General features: G+C 43.4%; 1 pseudogene across 1 annotated transcript in view; it reads right to left on the bottom strand.

Moving 5' to 3' along the window:
• The window catches only part of LOC146796834 (metalloproteinase inhibitor 1-like), a 38696-nt pseudogene extending 31652 nt beyond the window's left edge, over positions 1-7044 (bottom strand). Inside the window, exon 1 of the transcript XR_014969958.1 lies at positions 6879-7044. The product of XR_014969958.1 is annotated as a metalloproteinase inhibitor 1-like (transcript). The remainder of the gene's footprint in view (positions 1-6878) is intronic.
• Positions 7045-12452: the final 5408 nt, after the last annotated feature.

Below are 12452 nucleotides of genomic sequence, written 5' to 3'. Positions count from 1 at the left end.
CCTTTGAGACATCAAGACATCAGTTAGCTCACGAGCCAGCATGAAGTTCCATCTCCGTAACTACCACTGCTCGTTTCATGGCTACATGTTCCCTTGTTGAAAAATGGCCCTCTTTGAATGGCCACCCCAAACTTTTTGCCTTCCTTCTCCTCTTTTTTTAAACTCGTTTTTGATGACTTTAGGACTCTGAGCACTTTACCATTGCTAACCAGTGCTAAAGTGCATGTTCTCTCTTCTCTAAACATAGCAACATTGGTGCATCCCAAAATGGCATATTCAATGTGCATATAAGTTCCTACTAAAGTTCACTACATATGCTCAGGGCCTGCAAGTTAAATGCTGCTAGTGGACCTGCAGCACTGATTGTGCCACCCACTTAAGTGGGCCCTAATCATGTCTCAGGCCTGCCACTGCAGAGGTTGTGTGGCATTTTTAAAGTGCCATCTCAACCTGGCAAGCTCAACCCCTTGCCAGGCCTAAACCTTCATTTTTAATAAATATATGTCACCCATAAGAAAGACCCTGGATAGCCCCAAGAGCAAAGTGCAGCATATTTAAAAAGTAGGACATATACTTTTGAGTTTTACATGTCCTGGTAGTGAAAAATTCCAAAATTCATTTTTCACTTCTGCAATGCCTATCTATCCCATAGCATAACATTGGAATTACCCTATTATATTTTATACATCACAGACCCGGCGCTTTGTCTTCGGAACCGGCGCATCACCATCATTGCATTGAGAACATTGACACATCACCTTGACTGTGACATCAACACCAATGCATTGCCCTGCTGCACCCCACATCTTGTTGGTGCGACTGGGATCAAGGTACTTTTGTTCAGCAGGCCTTGCATGGCTCCTATATCTGGCCCTTGCTCCATTGCATTCAGCCTGAACTGACTTAAAACGTTTTAAGATGTCTATACCTTTGGAGAGGGGTTTCTTTATCTTGATTCTGGTGGGTCTTGAGAATTAGGACAGGACTATCTATGGTTATAATGGCATTACACATATGTATTCGTTTTGGAATGTTCTCATTGTTAGTCTCTATCGATGCTCACATATGAAGATCGCAGGCTATTAAATATATGTAATTTGTCTATTATCAAAAGCCATACTGGCCCCTTAGTTCGCATCTCTTGTGCAGGAAGCCATACTTGGACTTATCCAGAGTAAGCTTTAAAGAGACATGTGAACTGACCCAGTAAGCTTACTTTGTTTTGCAAGTGCATAGTGTGTGAAGCACTGTTGGACTTGGCCCTCTCTGCAGGACCATCCCCAAAATGTTGCCTTTACCCCTCCTATTTTGCTGAATTTGTTTTTGTTGGCTTTAGGACTCTGTGCACTTTACCACTGCCAACCAGTGCTAACATTTTTATGCTCTCTCATTTGAGCATGGGAAAATTGGCTTACACATGAATGACATATTTAATTTACTTATAAGACCTTTGTAGGATTGTATGACATACACCCAGGACTTGTAAATTAAATGCTACTAGTGGGGCTGAAACACATATTGTGCCACCCACTTAAATAGCTCCTTAAAATATGTTCCAGATCTGCCATTGGAGCCTGAATGCAATTTTCAACTGCAAATTTGACTTGGTAACATAACCCCATTGCCAAGCCTTAAATTCCCCTTTTATTGGATATGTCACCCTTAAGGTAGGCCATAGGACAGGGTGCATTATAATTAAAAGGTTGGAGATGCACTTTTAAGTTTCACATGCTCTGGTCGTGAAAAACACCTACATTAGTTTTTAACTACTGTGAGGCCTACCTCTCTCATAGGATAACATTTGGTTGCCTTATTATATTTAATAACTGCAATTTTTTGATTGGGAACAGGTGAACTTTACATGTTTGGTGTTTGAGAAATTGCAACAAAAAATCCTCTTTAATGGTAAAATAGGATTTTAAGTTACAAGTTTTACAAGACACTTTTAGAAAGTTGGCATTTTCCTGCCCTAACTAGTTGGGGCCTGCAGCCTGTTACTGGGTCACTTGACTAGTTGTAGATGGCAGTTGAACTTTGTTTATTCGTCCGAGACAGTTACAAAATAGAGGGATTTGGTCTGCCTGGATGGGCTATCAACTGGCAGGGTGGTGGGACAGAGCTGGGTGCAGCCCCACTTGTAACTAAATAACTAAATAGGCTGTGCTTTGCCTTCACCCGAAGGACTTGTCACCCCTGCATTGTTCAGGCAGGCAGCTTTAAAAATTTATAGCTCTGGTTTTACTAATTGAATTTTTATCGTTTTGTTGTCAAGAAAATTATTTAAATTTACTCTAGTTTTTTAATTGCTGTGGGATTTTTCTTGTGTTGTGTTTTTACTTTATTACTATTCAAGTGCTGCATAATACTTTGCACATTTCCACTAAGATAAGCGTGACTGCTTTTGTGCCAAGCTAACAGAGGGTTAAGCACAAGTTAATTTATTGATTTTTGTGGTTCACCCTGGCAGGGATTGTGGTGGTTGCTTAGGGGGTTAACACCCTACTCAGTAAGTCAAACAAGTCTTTATGCGGTGGGAGCCATAAAAGCATAGCAAAAGAAATAAAATACATTTAAAAATGTCAGCATTAAAACCCATATATTAAAATTGATTTATGATGCACTTTTAAAAATAATTTTCCCAGCAGTTTGAAAACAAGCCCTTCTTTGATTGCACTAAGATCCAAGACCATTGTCATTTTAACAATAAAAGAAAGTTAAGAAGATACATATCTGTCAATTGAGTCATTCCATCAAATTATGTGTTATTGTGGTCTATATCGTTTACTAATGCAAAATGCAAATTTGATAAAATTTAATAACGCATAACAAATTTCTGGGGATCCTAAAGACTGACATATTAATCCTTCCTTTATGTGTCTCAGGTTTCATTCATGCAAAAGCGGAGCCAGGAAAGAGTGTCTCATGCCCTGTGTTCAAAGTACAGAACAAAGTTAAGTGACTAGTGTAGTGCTGTGAGGCATAATCGTATACAGAAGGTGGTAAATCTTGCTTCCATGACCCCGACATGGAAAAGGCAAATTTAAAGTGGAATATGCGCAGTCTAAAAAGAGTTAGCCAATAGCAATATGTAGGGTTTTAATCCACCCTAAATAACGCTCTTTACTGTGTGTTGCTGAGACTTGGGAATATTTGACAATTGTTTCTTTAGTCTGAGCCTTTCTAGATGAATATTCATAGGGTGTTCCAAGAGGCATTCATTGATGCATAGCTTATGTTCTGGCCCAATTATACAGGGATTTTCTTATAGTTTAAGTAAACCTAGTTTTTTTTAAATTATTCTTTCAATTATAAGAGCCATGAAATTTGATCTGCCCTTTCAAGTGACAGTCAGTCAGTAATGCATGCATGTGCTAGTTAGGCGGGCCTCGGGTGACCCCCACATTTTGACCCGGAGTAGTAAAGGGGCCAAATCAATCAGATCCTCCACGTATGTTATCCTGAGTTCCTTCTAGCATATTTAACCACCTGTGCCATCCGGTACTTACAATAGCGAGTAAAATGAGTTTCTACTCTTAGAAGAATACCAGTTTTACTGTAGCCCCATAGCCCGGCACCATATGTTCTCACCATCATATGTTGCTCCTATACAAACTCAGAATTTCTATGATTGGTTTGCTTTTGACTTTTGAGCAAATCTAAATATGGCCTCAATGTTCCTACTGAAGGACTGAAGTCTTAATCTTAAAAGTGATGTCCAACTAAGTGATTGAATAAAAAGAATCCCTAAATAATTAAAATCTTTCACCTTTACTAAGTTGTAATCTCCCATTTTAAAAAGCTTGGGCTTAGAGCATGGGTGACCACAAGTCATAATATAGGATTTTGAATAATTTAATTGGATGTCTAGGTCATTCATATATGCAAGGAATAAATCTAAAATGGTTGCATCCTGGCTTTCACCAACATAAAAGCAATCACTGGCAAACCCAGTAGGTCTCACCTTTGGGACCTGTGGGCTTTGTCAATGTTTTTAGCTATGCCGTATAGCATCACTGATAATGTGCAGCATACCTAAAAATAGGTGTGATCATATAACTGCAGTGGATGTGTTATTTTGTAGGTACATTTGCCTTTACTTTTATTTTTATTTAACAAAACATAGGCCTTTACTTTTCTTTTTATTTACCAATTCACAATGGATCAGCAAAATAAAAAACAAATAGCGCAAAGGCTTCTTTTCAAGGAGGAGCGATTGGGGTAGCAACACGTGGTAATGTAGCATGGAGCAAGATACACAGGGGAAGCAATATGGAGGGTGGGGAAAGTAACACAGAGAGCTAGGGTCGTAGAAGCACAAGGAGGGTGGGCAGAGAAGCAACCAGAGAACAGTGGAAAAGTGGAATGCTGGGGAAGGTGGGGGAGAAATATTTGGGCAGTGCTTAACTTGAGGTGCAGGTTGCAGGTGGGGCCCACTGGCACTTATTTTTTCCTTATAAAACCTTGATCCAGAGCGGAGCAGGAAATACAAAATACAAAAGGATGAAAAAAGAAGGTAGAGAAAGATGGAAAAATTGAGACAATGGGAGAATTGAGGAGTAAAAAAGAACCCTCAAGACTGAGATAAAGGTCAGGCATTGCCCGTCCAATTGCCTCTCTCATGCCTCAGAATAAAGAGGCATGAGGGGTTATCAATACTCCACAGTCTTTGTATTTGGCACCGCAACCTTTAATAGTGTCAGCTCCAGTATTTACAAGTCCATAACTTAGGCATTGTATACAGGCAAGAGAAAGCAACATAAGTGGGGGTGGAGGAAGAGAAGCAGATGAGACAGATGAAAAAGACACTCACACTCATGAAGTAATTAAGATAAAAGAAAAAAACGGTCTCTAAAAGTCAGCAGTGGAATTTATAAATCGCTTTTGGTTCACCTAATGATCCATGCCCTCCATGGGTTTTAATTGCTAGCTTGAAGATGACCAATCTGCTTCTGAATCAATTATTCAATAGTTTCATCCAATCAGCCACTGTCAACTTGCTGGAAACCGGCCAAACTAATTCATTTACTAAAAAAACACTGTTGGCAGACAGTACAGTGCTTGGTAATTTCAGGCAGATTTCCCTTTTACCTGCGGTGTCAAATATATTGGAGAAGCTCATGAATGGGCAGCTCTCCGAAAGCTTTGAACAGGGGCAGCTGTTACACTACTCACAGTCAAGATTTAGACCGAATCAGTACTAGTGGAGTTAACAGGTTCCATCAAGTTGGTACTTGATCATGCAAAACAGGCTGAAAGAAAGACATCGGAGTCAGAGGTTCTGTTCTGGCATGGTTTGGCTCTTTTCTCACCAATAGAAACCAGTGTTTCTGGATGGCTCTGTATGCTTCCAACCGTAAAGTAACCAATTTTGGGGTCCCACAAGGATCTGCTCTAAGCCCAACTCTGTTTAACATGTATATGGCTCCTTTGGCCTCCTTAGTTGAGTTCTTTGGGGTCCGGATAGTGTCATCTGCTGATGACACATTACTTTTTCTTTCCATAGAAACAACTGTCCTGAAGGACCGAAGACATTTAAGAACTGTCTGGTGGCTGTTTTCAGTGGATGTGGGCTAGTAATTTACAATTTAATGCCAGAATACAGAGATCTTGTTGTTTGGCTCCCTTCCCACATATTGGAACATGTAGTGCTAGTCAGAAAAAAATGTGTTTTTTCATCTTTCTCCCAACTTGCTGCACTGGAGTGGAATGCCCTTCATCCAAATGTGAGTGCATCGAGGGAGGAAAATTGCTTAACCTCCTCTGTGCCCATGACGAGATAGTCTTGTCATGGAGCACGGTCGCGCAGTGCCCATTACGAGACTATCTCGTCATGAACCCCACCCGCGTATGCAACGCCCGGCACAGGAGGGGGAAAGGGCGTGGCACCGAAGGGGTTAAGGCATCATTCAAAACCTGCTTTTTCAATGCAGCTTTTCAGTGAGGACACTAGTGTGAGAGGGTTCAGTTGAACATAATCCTTTTTAGCACCAGTACACTCTGTGAGTAGCCTTGCACTCTATAAATCCCCGATAGATAGATAGATAGATTGATTGATTGATTGATTTATTGATTGATTGATTGATTGATTGATAACATGCCAGTCACTCAGACAGTTGCTTGAGATGCTATGCTCCAGTGGAGTGAGAAACACAAGATTGAAAAGCTACAATACGGAAAGCCATTGAATAAGAAGTAAGCAATATGAGTGGCATTAAAGCTAACCAGTGGTAAGCAATGAGCAGGCTAAAACCACAGATGGGCTCTTGGTAAGCTTGGAACAGCTGTGCTGTCCGATTAGCTCTACCTAAACAAAACAGTGGTGAACAGCAAAAATATATTGTTGGGGTCTCAAAATGCACACACTTTAACATAGTGGTCCCTGGCACTGAAAGGAACTACTTTGTGTATGGATGTGCTCCTTGTGAAAGAGCCAGCTGCTGTCACTCACTGTGATGTTAATCAGTGAATGAAGTCGGCTGACCCATTGCACTGTGCTGCATGCTGTAGTTAAAAGAAGAAACATGTGAATGACACAACAGCAGATGAATGGATGAAGAGTTCTGTCTGAGAACCCCTATATAGAAGTATATTAAATATATAAGAAACATGTGAAGGACACAACAGCAGATGAATGGGTGAAGAGTTCTGTCTGAGAACCCCTATATAGAAGTATATTAAATATATAAGAAACATGTGAATGACACAACAGCAGATGAATGGGTGAAGAGCTCTGGCTGAGAACCCCTAAGTAGAAGTATATTAAATATATAATTTTAGTAAAATCAAAGGGTCTTGCCTAATGCCAGACATTAAAAAGCAACGATTTCTTAAAAAACAGAAGTAAAGAATATCATTTTCTTTTATTTTTTTCAACTCACCAATAGCATCTGTATAGCAGTAACTGTTCTGTAGAACTGAAGGGATACATGTGCAAGCCTCCACAGGGCTAGAGATCTCCAGGAACAGAAGACCTGCCACAAGCAAGATACACTTTCTGGGATCCATGGATTTCCTGGAGGTCAGCTGTTGTACCTCTGCTGGGATTGTTCTAAGGGAGACAGGAAAATAGGAGAGCAAAGCTGTATATTTTAAACAGTTGAGGTTGGGTACAGGTGGCAAGATGGTACCCTTCACTGCACTGTCACAGAAATACCCAGCATTCTAGGGAATATTCTAACTGTCCTAATGTTCTCGTATGATGTGGGCTTGCACTGCAGGGGTAATTAAGATGGCCAGATTCACTGGAGTCTTTGATGTCCTCGACAGTGGTCATTTGTGTTGACAGCTGTTTGTAATATCCTCAGGCTGCACAGACTAAAGTACACCTTCAGGGACAGCCTGCCTTTCTGTGAGGAGACTAGGAGGTATGCAGCTTGATTCTGAAAACTACTGAGAGGTCGGAGGCCCTGATTCATGAGTCTATGGCCAGTGGTTTGCAGCAGGGGCCACTTAGTCCATTGCTAAGGTTCAGCTGAAGTTTCAGAGGCAACAGGCCCTACTTCTCGAAGGGGACCTGCGGGTAGAAGAAGGGTCAGGGAGCGAGTGCCTATTGCACCCAATGTCCAGCAATGCACCAGTTCTGGTGAGGAGGGCTACCGACGCCGCCAGATGTACCCCAATATCCACATCTGGGAACTGCACTGAAATGTAAAGGTCTTTAGGGCCCCATATATGTCAAAGATTAGATACACATTTCTAACACTTTAGGAGATGTTGGAATGTGAATCTATAGGCCATTGTTCATATATAGCATAGAAATGGAGCATGAGACTGCAATGCAGGCCGGGGGCACTTCTGTTTCCTGCCAGCATGACGTCATCCGGAATCGCAGCCCTTTGGCAGCTAGGAGCTGCTGTAGGAGTACGAGGGTGGATTAGGAGAACATTTAAAGGCATATCTACATATTGATGGACGCCCTGCAATCTGCGCTACCATCACCACCTACACTAATACAGAGGCTGGGGTTATTTCTCATACATGTACCGAATCCTCCACACAGTAGAGTGAAATAATAAAGACACACATTCCCTTGTCCTGATTATAGAAGAACTTCTGCATGATGTTACTAAATATTATTCCACACAGAATTGCATATGTGTAGGAGCCACGTGTTACAAAGACAAACAATCAAAGATATACTTTTTACTGATAACAGAGTGGCACACAAGAGCTTCCTTTGAAAATGAGATGTATTTGTGTCATACCTAATGTTATGATGTAAGAGGCTTCCTAACATACCATGCCCATGTGTTACAAGGAGGAGAAATCTTAGTCAAACAGATGTATTAATACCAGGATGACATACACATCAGCGTCCTATACACACCCACGATTTGCATATGTGGATGTCAAGGGTGAAGACGAAACCCAGCTGCAATAAATGTTCCAGAGTCGTCATCAGGTGGCCCAGCGTTCACTCTGCAGGAACTAATGTTGCATCAGAGCTGGCGCCTGCCTCATTCTCATACCTGCCAACTTGCAGAAAAATCTCACTGTTTGAGGAGGGGATGGAACCTTGAAAGGGGCTAAGATATACCTGTGAGGTACCCCACCCCATCGCCAAGCCCCCTCCTCTGAAAAAAAAAAAATGCTTGCTGAGGCTGGTGCCAGTGTCCTGGGTTTTTGTTCCACACCTTCATGGACATCAGCAGTTCAAAGCCTCGGAAAATGAGCTGCAAAACCACTATTTAAAGTAGTTTTCAGCTTGTTCCTGCTACCTTGTGATATCGGCTCCTCACTGCGGGACCGTGTGATGGGAGCCAATGTCGTGTGACACACGGCGGCACCATGTGTGTTGGCAGGTATGCATTCACATTCTGCCAAGCCATAATTTTAACCACTGGCATACCTTAACGCACCCACTTCTGCACCTTTTCTTTATAGGCAGGGACACTCGAATTATGCGGCAGAGGAGGACCAAATTATGTGGCAGGGTCAAACAAATTATGCAACAAGAAACAGATAGTTATACAACATAATGCCGCACATTTTTGTAGTAGTATTAGTTCATTATTTTGGCATAATGCCTAGGAAAAGAGTTCACCATATTAGTAAAAATTAAACTCCCAAGCAATAAGTAAACTCAAGATGACCAGCCAACCTTTGTGAGAAAGGTTCCGGTGTGCAGGAACCCAACTCTCCGTAATGTTTGTAATTATTTATGTGTTTGCGCTTGAAACAAAACATTTTTTGCTAAACTCTGCAGATTATGTTTTCGATGATGGATTACGTGGCAAATGCTACAAATACATAATCATGCGAAACCCACTGCAACTCCACGGGCCCTGTAAAGGCCCCTCGAAGGGTCTGATTGTGAGTTTTACGGATGAAAGATAACACGTCAGGGTGCCTCCCACTCTGATGAACTGCCTTCTGCCAAATTTAGAGGTGAATGCTGTCCCTGCGGCCATTACCGTACAATGGTTCCTTTTAGTTTGCAGGTGTTTGCTAGACAGCCCTCATCAGATTTCCCGTCACTTCACAAACATTTTATTTTGTTTTTCAAAAACAAACTCACAAACCTGCAATTTGTTTATGAAAAACAAAACACGAACAATCCCCACACCTGATTCACCATCCCTTTTGTAATGTTCCGCTAGTGAGATAACTGGTAGAATGGAGTCAAAGGACGCACCCGTGTGCAGCAGGTGTGTCCTCAATATGTTACCCGGTCTCGCGTACCACGTGGGTCACAAGTAATACATGTGGGCGCGGGCAAGTGGGGCCAGTTTAGAACTACCTGCACCACCACTGCTAAAAACCAAGGGGCATATTTACAAGGGCCATATCTCCGCTTTTTTGGCTTTTAAAGCCAAAAAAGCGGAGATAAAAATATCGCCCTATTTACAAGAGGGTGATAACATGCATTAGCGCATGTTAGCACCCTTTTACCCGACGCCTCCCTTTGCATCTCTAATGAGATGCAAAGTGGGCGTCACTCGGCAGTACAACCTTCTAAATATCGCTGATGTACACATCGCGATATTCACAAGGCTGCCCACGCGTTTTAGCAGACGTTAGTTTTTGGAGAACACAGCTGTTTTCTCCCAAAACTAACATCTCTAAAATGCAGACTTAGCTATACTTACCATTGGGGGTGGATTATGCTGATACGACCACAGGGTCGTATCAGCAAGGTTATTGCCGCTTTCCATGGAACGTCGCTGGAAAACCAGCGATGTTCTATGGAAAACATCGCTATCGCTGGGAAATTATCGCTATGCGCTGTTAATACAACGCTAGCATGGCGATAATTTCCTGCGATAGCAGGTGATAAAATTACTCACGCTAAGAGCGGCCAGCGATACTTATCGCTGCCACTTGTTAATATGCCCCTAAGCCACTTGTCCTGAGTGCTTTATTCCTAGGCCTGCCGGCCACACCTTCCCTGCAGCGCAGCAGCCGACTGCTGCTCCCCGGTCATCGCAGCGCCAGTCAAAACACATTTCAATAACTACAACATTTAATTTAAAATGTTCTTGCCAGTTTCGTAAAATAGCTAGCGGTGCGGAAATGTGCTGCTAAACTTGGATACGGCTGTACAAGTTTGACCCACTTTCAGGAGCATCACAACATCTTGACTGGCTGAACTGAGTCCTAGTGCTCAAGCGGGAAGCAGTACACAGCCGACTGTTATGGCCTATAGGACTTTAGTTTATATATTTACTTTCTCATATATATATATATATATATATATATATATATATATAGAGAGAGAGAGAGAGAGAGAGAGAGAGAGGGAGAGGGAGAATAATCTCCTTCAGAATTATTGCCCTCTGCTCAGAGCGTTAAAAGCTGTTATGTTTCCATTACGCAGTCGGGGGTAAAGTTGAAGCCAAATTGATCTCCTCATAGGCAGCACGTTCTAAATGCAAAGTACTTCGGGGCATATTTACAATAACTGGCGCATCCCTGCATATCAGCAGGGATGCGCCAGTTATTGTGCGCCACAGCTCCGCCACCATGGATGCGCCGCATTTATAATGCGGCGCACCATGGGCAAAAACGGCACAGATGCGTCACGCATCTGTGCTGTAAAAGTGGCGCATTGCTGGAGTTGCGTCGCAAGCACGACGCAGCTCCAGCAATGATCTGGGGGGCCCTATCTTGCTAATGCTGCATCAATCCTTACGCCTGCTTCAGGCAGGTGCAGGGTTTTGACGCAGCATGGGCCTAAAAGTGACTGAGTGAAATCTTGTAGATTTCACTCAGCCACTTTTAGGAGGCGTTCCTGCGCCGGAACGCCCTCCCTGCGCAGGAACGCCTACATGTGGCACAGGGCTTTACAACGTGACGCATCTCCCAGATGCGTCACGTTGTAAGTACCCCGCACCATGGCACAGGATTTGCGCCGCCGCTGCGTGAAGTGTTGGCAGGCATCTTGGGAGTCAGCTTGAAAAAGAAAAGGGGCCAGAGTAGGGCACCCTGATCCCCTGGCCGTGGTGCAGGGGTCCCCCAGAGACCCTACTACTGCTAAAAAGCATTTTTTTTAAACGTATAAAAATTAGCTGCCATATTCTAACATTTCCAGAAATTTAAGAAAACAAAAACACGGTTTCCTGCACTTTCAATTTATTGTGCCTCCAGGGGCACCGGGGGTTGGAAAAAGATGGGGTCACATGGGGCCCCCGCCTAGGGCTTATAGTAGTCCCTGGAACCACCACTTTCCCTGGGATTTAATACAAATGAGTGTGGGGGACCCCCCGCAACTCCGGGGACCACCACCTCCCTGGGGTTAGAGGAAACATTCTAGAGGGGCCCCCCTCCTGGAGCCATTCATGGCCCTGGGGACTACCGTCCCCCGGTACCTGCTCCTGCATTGTCTCAGGGGTGCCCAGCCCTGGTACATTGCAGTTTTCCTTGGCTTGCTGAGAGCTTCCCTCTTTTGGCAAGTGAGTGCTCACAAATGCTCTCACTTGCTGAAAGCAGAGTATTTGTCCCTCCCCTAATCTTTAAATTAAAGTACAAAAAGCAGACCGGCAAGTCACCGGAGACCCGACCCTTGCACCATCACTCTGCAAACACAACTCCTGGTGAACTACTGGTTTGGGGATGAAATCCCCTAGTCAGCTGAAGGTCCTTGGGGGCCAACTACCTCTCCTGTTACCTCCAATAGGTCTCTTTTAGCCGGATTGCTGAGAGGTTGTCGGAGGCCATCACCCTTTCTACACAACACTGCAAACAAGCCTGCTTGCACACAACTAGTTTGAGGATGATGTCCCCTTGGCTATTAAGAGTCCTTGGGGGACAACTACACCTCCTGTTACCTCCAGTAAGTCCACACAGCAGGATTGGTGTGAGGTAGTTGGAGGCCAGCCCCCTTTCTCCACCACACTGCAAACGGGCCTCCTGATGCACTACTAGTTGGGGGTGAAGTCCCCTTGGCCCGTGAGGATCCTTAGGGGTCAACTACACCTCCTATTACATACAGTAATTCCCACACAGCAGGATTG

This window comes from Triturus cristatus, chromosome 10 (genome assembly GCF_964204655.1).
Source record: "Triturus cristatus chromosome 10, aTriCri1.1, whole genome shotgun sequence".
Taxonomy (NCBI): Eukaryota; Metazoa; Chordata; class Amphibia; order Caudata; family Salamandridae; genus Triturus; species Triturus cristatus.
This window is presented reverse-complemented; position numbering and strand designations above follow the sequence as displayed.